Source organism: Leptonychotes weddellii, chromosome 14 (assembly GCF_054177405.1).
Source record: "Leptonychotes weddellii isolate Sample4059 chromosome 14, ASM5417740v2, whole genome shotgun sequence".
Lineage (NCBI taxonomy): Eukaryota > Metazoa > Chordata > Mammalia > Carnivora > Phocidae > Leptonychotes > Leptonychotes weddellii.
In genome coordinates, this window is record NC_138382.1 from 48,808,668 (window position 1) to 48,822,618 (window position 13,951).

The following is a 13,951-nucleotide window of genomic DNA, read 5'->3' on the forward strand; positions in this document are numbered from 1 at the left end:
GATGGTTGATAGAAGAGTTTATTAAGTATATAGGGGTGCCTGGGTGGCTCAGTCGTTAGGTGTCTGCCTTCTGCTCGGGTCATGATCCCAGGGTCCTGGGATTGAGCCCCGCGTCTGGCTCCCTGCTCAGCGGGAAGCCTGCTTCTCCCTCTCCCACTCCCCCTGCTTGTGTTCCTTCTCTTGCTTTGTCTCTGTCAAATAAATAAATAAAATCTTAAAAAAAAAAAAAAAGTTTATTAAGCATATATCCCCACACTGATTTTCTTCTTATGGTGGTAGGAGAAAATCAGCTTCCCAAAAATGTCAGAGCTTACTTTTAGAAATAAAAAAAGCTGGATTAGTAAGAGCACCCCCTGGATAGTAAGTAAGATATGTATTTGGCTTTCTTGAGCAATCAATCATTCTGGCAACAGAAACACAAAGCAAAGTAGGCTGAGATTTCTACTCACCTTCTCCTAAAGTAATTTTCTGTTATAATTTTAGTCCTAAAAAAAAAAAAAACACCTAAAAAAAAGTTCAGGCTGTCTTATGCTTTTTAAAGCTTCAAGTATCTTGCAAGTATTAGAATTTAAAAATCTGAAATGTATTCAATTAAACACATTCCCATCAGCATTCCCAACAACGCTCCATTATCCATTTTGGTACTGTCTCCAGATGATTTTTAATCCCCCCCTGACTTCTCCCTACCAACAAGAACTTGGATACCATCTTTACCCTGCCTGCCCCCATTACTTGGTTGTGCTTGGGGAATTATAATTACAGTGATCCCGCCTTTAGAACATCCTCAGAGCACAAAGCCTCTTTGTATAACTGGGGGTGAGGGGGGCGCCTTCCAGGCTCCACAGCAAAGGGTGGGTGGTGGCAACCCAGGCAGCAGAGAAGGAAGAGGAGCTGGAGCCGCTATGATGGCCCTCAAGTCTAGCTCAATACTGTTCGAGGGGTTTTACTTAAGGGTGCCCAGTCAAAAGGCTCTGTAAAGCCTCTGCACCCCTCACATGTGGGGAGATCCCCTGACAGATGCATAGACCACCACCAAGCCCAAAAGACCAGGAGAAGAAGGAAGCATGATAAAAGGGAGAAAAGAAAGCACAAGCTGAAGCGCAGTCTTCAGTGCCGTTCTCAGCAACTCAGGTAATGAAGTCTCTGACAATGAAGGCTATCACCCCCATGCACCAGTGGTTAGTACTGGGATTATGGCACCCAACAGATGCTCAAATATGTACTGAGGCAGCAACAAAAATCTACGTAGGAAGACAAATGTATTAAAACAATTATTAAATAAGACAGCCTAAAAGCCAAATGAAAAATACTTTGGTTAATTATGAGAGTCTCAACTCCTATTTATTTACAAAAGCAATTACAAAATGGATACTTGTTTTTACTTTTAGACTAGCCTCCCACCTCAGCCAAGTCTTCAAAACTGCTCACTTTCCGGGGCACCTGGGTGGCTCAGTTGGTTAAGCGACTGCCTTCGGCTCAGGTCATGATCCTGGAGTCCCGGGATCGAGTCCCACATCGGGCTCCCTGCTCAGCAGGGAGTCTGCTTCTCCCTCTGACCCTCCCCTCTCTCATTCTCTCTCTCTCAAATAAATAAATAAATAAAATCTTAAAAACAAAAACAAAAAAACTGCTCACTTTCCAGCTCCATGACAATAAAACAGGTTTCAACTGAAGATCAGTAAGCACCATCTTCAGACACTGAAATCAAAGGTGAAGCAGAACGGATACAGACAGGTAACTTTCAACTCAAAGAACATCCCAAAAGCACTACAAAATGTCATTACTATTTGCTTGCTACTCTCTTTTCCATGCATGTGTTTCTTCCTCTTACCACTTCTTCCCTCTGCTTTTTCTTTCAAAAGGATCAAATTATTACATATACCAAAACTCATAATCTCTCCCTTATTTCTCCACATACTTTATCACAAAAGCAGACAATACAGTGATAGTTTTCCATATCGAGACTGAGGGGAACCACTGATAAACTCCAGTATAATCCCATCATTCTCCTCCTCCACCTGCCCAACATCACTCCAGTTAACTGTTCTAAGCCATCCTAAAATAGCACTAATACCCATTTAAACAGAACTGGAAAGAAAATTCAAACTGTTTTGGGTAAGGCCCATAGGTGAGAACTGTTTATTTTCCTCGTGTGGGCATAAGACTATTTTTGTTAAACATTTTTAGTTTTAAATACATTTTCTTCAAAGAAAAAAACAAAACTCCTTCAAGACAGCAGCAAAAGCACAATGGAACTCTGTAACCAACACCCTGGATCATGTTTAAAAAAAATAATAATAAAGACAACAGAAACCACTTCAAATGTACCTCTCCCCTGAGCCCGCAGAACAGCCCTCTTCCATGACAACTGTTCTGAAAAACACACTGCCATTATTTGTAAAAGCAGTAGGAAGTCCAGTCTTGTCCTTGGTTCAGCACTACCCCCCTCCTCTCCCTCCAAGAAAAAATAAAACAGCAGGAAGCGTAAACAACCACTTAATGGAAAATACAAATGGGTAAATATTTTCAAAATTGGCTAAAAAGCCTCAGGTCTTAAGAAATTCAGGAATGCTAGTGTAGGGGGAATAGGAAGAGAAAAACAACATTGTATTTCCCCCTCAAAGTAAGCACTGCAAGATTGCAAGAGCAAATATCCAAGAAGAAACTACTTTATCTTCTTCAATTACCAGATGCTTTGTCTTTTTAATATTTCTCTCATTCCATCTTTTCATAAATAATGGTATTTTCAAAATTGTGCATATTTCTCCAGCTCCATAACAAATTTTACAATTTTAAGCTGAAACCTCGGTTTAACTGAGCATGGTGATGAAAAGCCAGGGGTAGTTTCCTTCCACTGAAAAGTTGAGGTGGAGAAAATTCTCCAAACTCAAGGCCCAAAACTGACCTGCCCTCTTCACAGAGTCCGTAACTACGGATGGCACAGTTAGTGACACATGGAGCAACAAGGTTGCCTCGGAGCCTTCCAAAGTTGCAAGGCCAAGCTAGTTCATGAGGCACTCGATGAGAATTAGAAAAGCGTGTGCCCCCTCTCTGAAGGGACACATTTCCACAGGAAACACATTTTTTTTTTTTTTAAGATTTATTCATTTGAGAGAGAGAGAGAGGGAGGGAGAGTGAGCACAGGGTTGGAGAGGGGCAGAGGGAGAGGGAGAGAGAATCTTAAGCAGACTCTACACAGAGTGTGGAGACTGATGCAGGGATCAATCTCACAACCCTGAAATCATGACCTGAGCAGAAACCAAAAGTCAGATGCTCAACCGACTGAGCCACCCAGGCACCCCTACAAAATGCTCAATTGGTAAGTGGAGCACAAGTGAATTTCCACTCCCACTCCCCACACAAAACAGGTGACCTCGTGTTGGGCACAATCTATACAACCTAACACAGCAACCCTGCAAAAGGACACCTGGAGGAGCACTGCGCTTCCAAAGTGGGTGTCCAGAAAGAAGAACTTTCCCGAAGACAAACAGGCATTTCACAAATTTCATTACCGGAAATCCTCACATTTGTGAATGTAAATTCATTCCCAAACATATTAGGACTAGAGAAAAAAGGGTCTGGCAGAGAAGTAAAACTAGCAAATTTGGGAGAAAGGAAATTCTTCCATCTTGAGGGGGATAATCAGTTGTTATCTGAGACCCTAATCTTTGACTGTAGGCTCAAATAGCTGAAATTTAAATGCATGTCATAAGCTAAAGCACTAAAACAATCACTATCATCTGTGGAAAAGGCACGATCACATACATTTACTGTTGGGGGTTTCCTTTCTCCAAATTTGGTTTTCCTTCTGTTAGCCCTTTTTGCTCCTGCCCTAATTATAAAACTCCATATTGTGACACAAGTGGTTAAAGTTTGTAAAACCTGATAAATAGCCCTGGTGGGCAGTGGGCCCCTTAGCTACCTGCATGAAAATAAGAGGACTAGACAACCACATTATAAAGGGCTTAAGACTCAATAGCTTCCAACCCTATCATTCTTTTATGCCCTACAAAAGAGCTAAGTATCACATGGGCCCAAATTAGTCCTAGTCATGCAGGAAGGGCAAGAGAAGGTAGCCTGGGGCAAAGCTGAGATGGAGTATAGCCCAGAGTCAGGAGCCCAAGGCAGTGGCTCTCAAATTTTAGTGGGCATCAGAATCTACTGGGGAACTTTTTCACAATCAGATTTCTGGGTCCCTCCCTACATCAGATAAGTCTGAACGTCCTGGGACAAAGCTCAAACTGCTGACCTAGGTCCATTAGAAAGTTTAGAAAGACTGAGGAATCCTCCATGCCTATCAGCAATTCCAAAATAAAAGTCATCCAATGCAATACACTAGGCTTTGCAGGTCAGAAAGGGGTGAGAAAAGGATCACCAGCCTGCATACCTGCCAGACTGTGCTGGACTGGAGTCTGTAGAAAGAGTTTCATTATTATGAGACAAAAATACTGCACTCTATAAAACAAGAAAATTTCTTGCATGTGAGAAATATTTCAAACATCTGAAAAATATTTAAAATAAGATATTGAATATCTCTGACCATACACCCAAAATAAGCAAATCCTAATTTGCAATTATCTGATTCAGATTCCTTAGTAATGGAATATTAGATATTATTAAAGCCCTAGGCGTACCCCTGTCCAATCCCATCCCTCATCTTCTGTTCCCAGAGATAATCTCTACTCTGAATTTGGTGTTAGTTGTTACCATGCATGTTTTTATACTATTACTATATATGTACATAGCCACAAACAATATTATTTTGCATGTTTTCAGATTTTATACAAGTGGAAACATTTTGTAAGAATGCTATAACCTGTTCCCCCACCCCATATTATGTTTGTGAGATTCAATCATTTTAACGCATGTGGCTATAGTTTATTTTTCAGTGCTGTAAGACTCAATTGTGTGGGACTATCTAACAATTTATGCATTTCCCTTGCTGGTGGCCATTTAAGCTGCAATGAGCATGCTTATACTTCTTTCACACTTCTTTTCTTGGACACCAGGTACTAAGATTTCTTAGAGCCAGAAACGGACATTTTGGGTAAGTAGGTATATTAGCTCTCCAATAAGACATCACTGCGCTACTCTCCAAGGTGGTTATATCCATTTACATTTCCACTAGCAGGAAATAAACGTTGATTTCCCCTTAAGTTCACTAACACTTGGTTATCACAGCATTTAAATTTTGCCAGTCTGATGGGTGTGAAATGGCACCTCACTGTTGTTTCCATTTGCATTTCCCTGATTAAAATCTTTGACCAGTAAATTTTCATGCTTTTAAACATATTTGTCAAATAGAGGTGTTTCTCAGTTTTTCAAGAAAAATCTAATCTAGCTTGTCTAAATCAGGGCAGTTCTTCTACAGTACCCATCCAACAGCCACCACAGCTGGAAAGCTGAAGTGCAGGTGGGCAGCTAGAAAACAGCTGTCTTAAACAAGGAATCATTTCGGACAAAGGGCCCTAATTAATGCATTTGCTAATTAGTCTTCCCCTTCCCTCTTTTGTCAAGCCTTACTTCCAAGACAATACTGTGGGCCAGCAGCCTTAGAACAGGAGAGAGAATGGGGGGTGGGGAATGCGAAGGCTAAAACATTTATATAAAAGTCTAAGGGTCTTTACTCGAAGAAAAGGAAGGAATTGTTGCAGACCAATACCTATTACTCATCCTTGTAAGATACCATCCACCTCTAACAGACTCCTTTCAAACTCATCACCCTTGACTCCCTCTTTGAAAAAATCCCAACTTTTCTCAGGACTAGACATTGCCCCCTTCCCTCCAGCGACCCTTTCATCTCCCTTCCCCCACAATGACTAAATATCTTCTTTTCCCCCTTTCTACAGCTTCTATTTCCCAGCGCCACAGGACCCTCTTCATTGCTCGCTCTCTCGCTCGCTCTCTCTAGAACTCCAAGTGCTCTCCTCCTCCCAAGATGCGTCCACAGTCAAAATCACCCACCCTAAAGAAATATGGGAGTCCCATACAGTATATGGCCCTGCCTAACACGCGAGACAGGCGGGTGACTTGTCTCAATCCTCCCCGCTTCCTTTCCCCTTCACGCTTGGGATAGCTGTTCTCTAGGGGTTCTCCATGGGTGACAGATCCAGACCACCTGGAAAAAAACTCATTCGGCCTTCTATAGCAGAAATGCTTTTACTAGGGCCTTAAACGCACTCCTGTTGGGGGCACGAACGAAACTTGGACCACTTCACGAAAATCGACACCTTATGGGTGTCTCCACAAAAGCGGAAGGCCTCCCTCCTATTAATCTCAGCTGGATTGGTTTAGTCCGGGCAATGGTGGGCAAGGTGGCCTGGCAGAGACCAAACGGTCCCCACGATGAGAAGTTTCTGAAGCTCTGCCCCATTCACTCAAGAAAGCCCTCTCCCAGAGAGTACACCCCACACACAACTCTCTCCCCCTAAGGCTCCCCAAATCGGCTCCCCAGGGTACCACCAAGCCCCCAAAGCGGCCCCTTCTCCTCCGTCCCGCACCGCAAGACATCCTATTTCCTAAGCCCACCTAAAAAGCGTTGGGTGGGCGTGTCTGAGAGCAGGGCCTAGCGCCCCCTCCTCCGGATCAATGTCTCCCGGGTCCGGGGGTCTAGGGGCTCTTCCTCCTCCCAGCCCCCCTGCTCCGGGCCCGCGCCGGCCCAGGGTGGCCCTGGGTCCCAACCAGGCTACGACTCTCACCGGCTACGTGACCTTGGGCAAGTCACTTCCCCCTGTACGCCTTGGTTTCCTCCTCCGCCAAGCGGAGACCTAGAGAGGTCCTGCCCTGCCCACCCTAGGGGAGGGGGCTACGCACCGGGTGGGAAAACGCTTTGTGAGCCGCTCGGCGCGACGGGGACTCAGGGCTCACGGGGGCTCCGGGGCCGGACAAAGCTGACCCGGACAACGCTCCACCCCCTCCGCGGGGCCGGACTGCTGGACCACACGCCTTTGGGCCCCCCACCCCCGAAACCAACCCACGCCCCTCCCCGCCCGGCCCGTTCCCGGACCCCGTACCTGCTCCTGGCGCTCGGCCGCAGGCGCCGCCACCCTGGGCGCCCGCCCGGAGAGGCCCGTGGCCCGAAGGGCTGAGGCGGCCGGCAGCTGCGGGCTCGGGCCGGGGCGGCGGCGGCGGGGGGCGCGGGCGGCGCAGGGGCCCGAGCTCGGCGGCGCCCGGCCTGGGAGACGACGACTGAGGCTGGAAGTGCGCGGCGGCCGCAGCTGCTGAGGCGGCGGCGGCGGCGACCGCGGCGGCGGCGCTTCCGCTCATGGCGGGGCCGCGGGCAGCGGCTCCGACTGCGACTCGACTCCGGCGGGCGGGCGCTGGCTGGGCCCGGGCCGGCGGCAGCAGCGGCGGTGGCGGCGACGGAGGCGGCTCCCGGAGGGGGAGGAGGCGGAGCCGGGAAGCGGCGGCGGCGGCGGCGGAGGGGGCGGGAACGCGGAGGGGGCGGAGACGCCGCGCCGCCGCCGCCAATGGGCGGCCGGCTCCTCAGCCGCGGCTCCGGAGCTGGACAGGCGGCGCCGTAGGGCATCCTCAGCCGCGGCCGCTCGCCGAGGCGGGGAGACTAAGGGCCGCCCGCGGGAGAGCCCAGCTCCGGGGGCAGCTCCGCCCCCGGTCCGCCTCCTGGGCACAGACTCGGGCCTCCCAGGCCGGGCCCCGCGCCACCCAGGCCCGGCTGCGCCTGGGGCTCAGCTGCGCGGCTTCCTCCGGCGCCAGTGTTTGCGCCCGCGAGTTTGCCAGGGGCTCGGCCTGGGTAGCTGCAGCTCGCCGGCGCGCCCGCCCGCCGGCCTCCCACTGCACGGCTCGTGCCCCCTCGGCCTCCCTCCTTCTCTTCCCCACACTATAGTCAGTCTCCTTTCCCTCCCTCGCTCCCTCTTTTGGCTGTTCGCTCAAAGTTTTTCCCTTTCAGACACTTAGGAAAGAAACTCTCTCCCCTTCTTGAGCTGCGTCTCAGTGATCAATCAGCGGACCCAGAGAGGATAGTAGAGGCAGAAACGAAAGAGGAGGGAGATGCGCTGCCTTCTCTGAATTTAGAGACCCATCTTGAATTATGAGCAAAAGCCAGCCTGGCTCGGCCCTGGCCCCTTGCCCCCTCCTCCGACTTTCTCTTCCTCTTACTTTAAACGCCCTTGTTGTTAAAAGACTTACAGGAAACCATCTAACCCAGCTGGGCCTAGTCTCAAGAGAGAGAGGCCGGGAAGTGAGGAAAGGCTTTTGAGCTGTGCTGATGGTGTTCTGAGAAGAATTCTGCAGATTCGTGACCCCCTTGGCGGCCCTCCTCTCCTTGGATGGGATATTGGTTACTGAACCCATTTCCTTTTCATGTTTTTCTGACTCTTATATCAAAGCCATAGAGGAGCAGAATAAAACTCAACCATGTGCTAGGAGTGCTGTTAAGTACAGCCGTGTGGGTGAGGGTGCAGCTAAACTGCTGACTAGATCGTTTCAATAAAGCATTATCCTCAGCCTTTCCCCACATGCAGCGACCAACCGGGAACTGAGTAGAGAGGGAACACATTACAAGTTGACAAGGCACAGTGCTACAATGCTAGGCTGGCCCCATGAGAAAGAAGTGTGGATGAATCTGTGGCAACGGACATTTTAAATTCCACTTTGACAATCACTAGGTACATGATCTTTCAGTCGTCAGCAATGCCAGGCCCTGGAGATACAATGAAGATATAGTCCCAGACTTCAAAGAGTTTACAAGTGTCCTTGGAGGATGGTGAGATAAATTCTTAGAAGTTAAGAGCTTGGGGCACCTGGGTGGCTCAGTTGGTTAAGCAGCTGCCTTCAGCTCAGGTCATGATCCCAGGGTCCTGGGATCGAGCCCCGCATCGGGCTCCCTGCTCAGCAGAGAGCCTGCTTCTCCCTCTCCCTCTGCCTGCCACTCTGCCTACTTGTGCTGTCTCTCTGTCAAATAAATAAATAAATAATATCTTAAAAAATAAAAAATAAAAAGTTAAGAGCTTAAGGATGACTAGGAGTTTACCAAGTGAAACCGGCTGGGGAAAGTGGACAGGGAAAATTTTAAGAATGTAATTGGTCAGGGGCACCTGGGTAGCTCAGTCGGTTAGGTGTCCCACTTTTGATCCCTGCTCTTGATCTCAGGGTCCTAGTATTTCCTGAATCCCGTCCTTCACTTTCCCGTGGCAGGTAACATATTACTACTTGGGGCTTCAGTCCCAATGCCTTCTGTAGAATGCCCATAGACTATGGCATTCTTCTGTCCTTTAATAGGTCTCTGGAGCCTTGAACAAAATCATGCCTATTTCCACCCCAATGCCCAAATCCCAGTTTCAACTCTTAAAACTCCAATTTGGTCAAATGTATTTCCCACCAGAAGAAAAGGGACAGGCAAGCCGTTTAATCCAGCAACCAAAAGACCCCACTGAGGCTGCCTTGCAGGCCAGGAAGAAACAAGGGAGAGAGCCAGGTCAGCCCTTGGGCCACCTCACCTTGCCAGTTAAGGGGTGCAAAAGAAAGAATGGACCACAGAAACACCTGGATGGCTCAGTTTCTTAAACGTTTGACTCCAGCTCAGGTCACAATCTGGGGGTCCTGGGATCAACCCCCCGGGGCCATCCCGGTGCTGTGTCTGATGTCAGGTGCCCTGCTCAGTGGGGAGTCTTCTTCTCCCTCCTCTGCTCCTTCTGCTCCTCCCCCTGATCATGCTCTCTCTCTCCTTCTCGAGTAAATAAATAAAATCTTAAAAAAAAAAAAAAAGAAAGTATGGACCACATCCATGTGTGTTGTTAGGCAAGCGACCAAAGTGACCCAAACTGAGGCAGAGGTGGTAGGAATACAGATGTATAAAGATGGTAGAATCATCAAGACATAGCTGCTGAGGAAGATGAGAGAGAATCAAGGATGAGAAAGATTTTTGGTTTGGGCAACTGGGTGATAGTAGTGCCATTCTTGAAGGTAGGGTATACATGGGGAGGAACAGAGAACTACGATCCCCGTTAAATCAGTTTATTGCGGTGATCCTCACTTTCCTCATCCATATAAGGCAGAAGGGCTGAGGGATTTGGACAAGAGTCACTGCTATACAATTACTAATACCTTTCTGAGATTGGCATCGAGAGATATGCAGAGAGGCAAGATAACAGAATTGCCCATTTCATTTTTTGTTTTTTATTTTTTTTTATTGTGGTAAAATATTCATAATAGATCTTACCATTTTAACCATTTTCAAGTATACAGTTCAGTGGCATTAACTATTGTCTTAGCTTGGGCTGCCATAACAAAATACTAAGGGCTGGTGGCTTAAACAACAGAAATTTATTTTCTCACAGTTCTGGAGACTAGAAATCCAAGATCAAGATGTCAACACGGTCAGTTTCTGGTAAGCGCTCTCTTTCTGGCTTGTAGATGGCTGATTTCTCACTGTGCCCTCACATGGTGGTGGGGGTGAGAGAGGGAGAGATCAAATTCTCTGGTGTCTCTTCTTATAAGGGCACTAATTTCAACTTGAGGGCCCCATCTTCCTGACCTCAAAACCTTATTATCTCCCAAAGGCCCCATCTCCAAATATTATCACATTGAGGGTTAGGACCTCAACATACGAATTTGAGCAGGACACAATTCAGTCTATACCAACTATATTCACAAAGTTATTCAACTATCACCCCTATTCATTGCTAGAACTTTTTCATCAACCCAAACAGAAACTCTGTACTTCTTAATCAATAACCTTCCCATTCTCTTCCCCGCCGGTCCCTAGTACCTCTATTCTACTTTCTGTCTCTACGAATTTGCCTATTCTAGGTACCTCATACAAATGGAATCATACAATATTTGTCTTTTTGTGTCTGGCTTATTTCACTTGCCGTACTGTTTTCAAGGTTCAACCATGTTGTAGCATGTATCAGAATTGTATGCCTTTTTAAAGCGGAGTAACATTCCACTATTTTGTTTGTCCATTCATTCATCAATGGACATTTATGTTGCTTCCACCTTTTGACTATTGCTATTGTGAATAATATTGCTATGAACATTGGTATACAAGTGTCTGAGTCCCTGCTTTCAGTTCTTTTGTATTCCACCTAGGAGGAGAAAGCCTGCATCATATGGTAATTCTATACTTAACTTTTTGAGGAATCCACCAAACTGGTTTCCACAGTGGCTGCACCATTTTACATTCCCACCAGCAGCACACAGGGGTTCCAATTTCTCCACATCCTCACCAACACTTGTCATTTTCTTTTCGTTTCTTTTTTTAATATCAGCCATCTAATGGCTGTGAAGTGGTATCTCATTGTGGTTTTGATTTGCATTTCTCATTTCACTTTTAAGCCCAGCACATCTATTATTTGTATTTGCCTTCCAGCATGCTTTGTAGGTGTTGTTTTTTGCTTTGTCTTTTGGTTTGTTTGTTTGTTTGTTTGTTTTCCTGGAGGGGGAAGAGTAGAGGAGGGAGATGATAAGAAAACACCAAAAGAGTTACTTCCAGAAAAATTGTAACACACAACAATAAACCTTTAATAGTGTGTAAAACCAAAAGAAGAGCCAGATAGTCTCGGCTCCATCACAGAATAACAGGACTCCAGAAATGGTAGAACTCAATGGCCATTGTAACCATGCCCAGCAAAGGCAGTGGAAATAGCAATATCACATGGAAGGAGCTGGAGCAGGAAACGATGCATTTAACCCCCAATATCACATGACTATACTTGTTCACAAGCACATCACAAACACCTGTGAAACACCCCTGAGGCCTCCCTGAACCACCTGGGGATGTACATTGCAGGCTGTGGGTGAGAGCAATAGAACACAAGCTGACCATTTTTCTTCCTGTTAAAATGCTAATAAGCATAAGTTTCTATTTCCTTAGGCTAGATTCCTAAAAAAATTGCAAGGTCAATGTTTTTAAAGGTTTTACTTTCCAGAAAGACTATCACAATTTATTTATTTAATCATTTATTTATTTTTATTTAAATATAGGGGATTGACTGATCCTATTCTTCTCACAAAGCCTCTCATATTGATTTTACTTATTAGTCTCTTTTATCCATATTCTCCAATCTCATTCCCCTTTCTCACTCAAGGAAATCATTCCAGTATGTTAAGTATATATCCTTTTGTTTGTAGATGTTTATTTAAAAATGTGTATTATTGTTTAGATTCATGTATTTTTTTCTTACATAAATAATATTGTAAAATATATATTTTTTCTTTTTGTTCTTCCTTGCAGTAACATGTTTTTAAGATCTGCTCCACCTCTTCTAACTAACGAATAGTACTCCACCCACCACATTTTGCTTAAGGACTTCTTCAATTATGGACACCCAAATTGCTCCTCACAACCCAAAACAACACTGCTGTGAATATCTTCATACATGCACCTTATGAGACCTATGTGAGAATTTCTCTGGGTTATATATCCAGTAGCAGAATTGGATATTTTATAGTTTTTTCTCTTTTATATAGTTTTGATTTCCATTTTTTGATCATTGATAAGGGGGTGTGTGTGTGTGTGTATTTCTTTAAGCACTATATTCTTCTAGAATTTTCTGATCACATCTTAGCCCTATCCTCCATTGCTTCTTTTAAAGACTAATTTAGTCTGTAATTGATTGTAACACATTGAAAAAAATGTGATACATGAGTCCACACATGAGCCCATAATGATACTCAAAGAGAGAAGCAGGGGGGACCTCATTTACCACCAATGGAAATACAATGACACTAACTCCTTTGTCAGGAAACTGGTAATTAAAAAGAAAGAATGAAGCATCTAATGTATCATTTTAGGAAGAAATTACGTTCATCCCCAATTGATGAGGGAAAACTCTTCTTTGCAGAAGAATGTCAGCTAATAAATGTAGAAGGACTGATAGAATTAGAAATTCTCCATTTTGCCATCTCCAATGAGATAATTGATTCAGGTAAGAATCATAAGTGAATGTTAAACCATTAAAAAAGAAAGAAAGAAAAAAGACAAATCTGCCATTGTATCTGTTTCTTACCACTCACTTGCCCTACGAACACTTCCAATTTGCCTTCACTCCTACCATTCTATTGAAACTGCCATGCTTGAAGGACAATGCTGACTTCTCAATTGTGAAATACAATGGCCTTTTCTCACCCTCTTTGATCTCTTTATGGTATTTGACATTAGTGCCTTCCTTTTCTTGTGACTCTCCTTTCATCCACAAGAGACTGGTTATCGGTTGTTGTAGAACAAACCAAACTAATGTAAAGTGGTTTAAAACAAAAAATGTGTTATTATTTCTTGTGCTTCTGTCGGTAGACTGGGCTCAGTGGGGTGGTTCTCACTCAGAATTTCTTATAAGGTTGCAGTCAAATGGTGGCAAGGGCTGGAGTCATCTGAAAACTCAGCTGGGCTAGATATCCAAGATGGCTTTTCACTCACTTGGCTAGAAATGCTGGGGGTTAGCAGGGCATCTCTCTCTCAATGCCACTAGCTTGGGCTTCCTAACAATATTGTGGTCTTAGTATAGGTAGACTTCTTACCTAGTGCCTGGCTTCCTCCAGAGAAAATGTTCCAATTGTCCCAGGTGAAAGCTGCCAGGCTTTTTATGAGACAATTAATGGCCTGTTTCTCACCCAATATGCATCGTCCATTATTTCCAGCATTGGTTTCTTTAGAGGAGAAAAAGAACCTAAAGACTCTTCCAAAGCTAAGTGTAAAACCCATCCATGTTTTTATTTTCATTTTTAACTATGTATGTATCCGTATCTAACCCCAAAGTAATTTTAATTTTAATTTTTTAAGTTTGTTTTTTTTTCTCTCTCTCTTTAGAGAGCGAGAGAGAGCACGAGCGGGAGGGAGGAGCAGAAGGAGAGGAAGAAACAGACTCCCTGCCAAGCAGGGAGCCCGATGTGGGGCTCGATCCCAGGACCCTGAGATCATGACCTGAGCCGAAGGCAGATGCCTAACCAACTGAGCCACACAGGTACCCCCAAAGTAATTTTTAAATACTTACTT

The 13,951-nt window shown here is 45.3% G+C and overlaps 2 protein-coding genes across 2 annotated transcripts in view; both read right to left on the reverse strand.

Moving 5' to 3' along the window:
* The window catches only part of RNF38 (ring finger protein 38), a 68,178-nt gene extending 61,024 nt beyond the window's left edge, over positions 1–7,154 (reverse strand). Inside the window, exon 1 of the mRNA XM_081803182.1 lies at positions 7,014–7,154. The gene's annotated coding sequence lies outside the window, so the exon portion shown is untranslated. The remainder of the gene's footprint in view (positions 1–7,013) is intronic.
* Positions 1–13,951, reverse strand: part of GNE (glucosamine (UDP-N-acetyl)-2-epimerase/N-acetylmannosamine kinase) — a 326,114-nt gene that overhangs the window by 131,338 nt on the left and 180,825 nt on the right. The gene's annotated exons all lie outside the window — the stretch shown is intronic.